Raw genomic sequence first — 994 nt, 5'->3', positions numbered from 1 at the left:
AAACATACACAGGTTGCTCCGGGGCATAAGTCGCACCAGTGCCCTCTAGTGGCTGACAATTTGAAATAAAAAAAAATCTACTTTTTTTTACACACATTAACATAATCTGTATATATACATATATGTACATCTTTTGTGGGATTTACATGTAAAGGCTGGGGGGGGGGTCACACTGAGGTGAGGGTGGGTGTCAAACCACTGAATGTTTAAATCTTCTCTGTAAGTGACTTTTTCTTTATCTATTACTCGTGTACGTGAAAACAATTTGACTCCATAGAGTTTATCAAATGGTGGGTTTTGACCAAGAGGTGGACTCCAGGTCTAGATTTCCTGGACACAATTGATCAATCAGTTTTTCTACATTCTTTTCTTTGCTCAGTTTGGATAATTACTGAAAAGGCCTTTAATAATTAATATTTCATATTTTAATTCTGCCTCTTGTTCAGACTGCAGCAAGGTTTTTTTATTAACATTTTCCAATTACTGCTAAATAAGTTGGAAAGAGAAAGTGAGAGAGGCAAAAAAAGATGCTTTTAGAAAAGAAATGTTAAATGTGTAAAATCTTGTAACTTTATTTAAAAAACAGTGACTGAATATGTGTTGGCTGAAATGAGCTTTTAGAAGGTAATGGAAGGTCTGCGTAGTAGAAATAATAATAACAAAATGTCAATATTATTAAAAATGTCTTTTTTATACATTTTAAGTGTGCTAAGTATAATGTTGTAATGATTCCTTCTTTATAAAAGAATGATGACTTGTAATGTGCTGAATCATGTGTATTGTATAAATACATAGAAAATGAGATATTTTCTTATGGTTATAAGTTTGGGTTTGGAGCCAGTAATTTTATTTTATTTAGCTTTTTTATGAGAACGTGATGTATGTACTGTCCAGTATTTTATTCATACAGATGAACAAATATTTACAGCTGTACATTAGTATTAAATTATCATTGAAAATAACAGAAAAAATTGTTTTATATATTTCACTGGGG

The sequence above is a fragment of the Cynoglossus semilaevis genome, chromosome 6, assembly GCF_000523025.1.
Source record: "Cynoglossus semilaevis isolate Cse_v1.0 chromosome 6, Cse_v1.0, whole genome shotgun sequence".
In the NCBI taxonomy this organism is placed as follows: domain Eukaryota; kingdom Metazoa; phylum Chordata; class Actinopteri; order Pleuronectiformes; family Cynoglossidae; genus Cynoglossus; species Cynoglossus semilaevis.
This window is presented reverse-complemented; position numbering follows the sequence as displayed.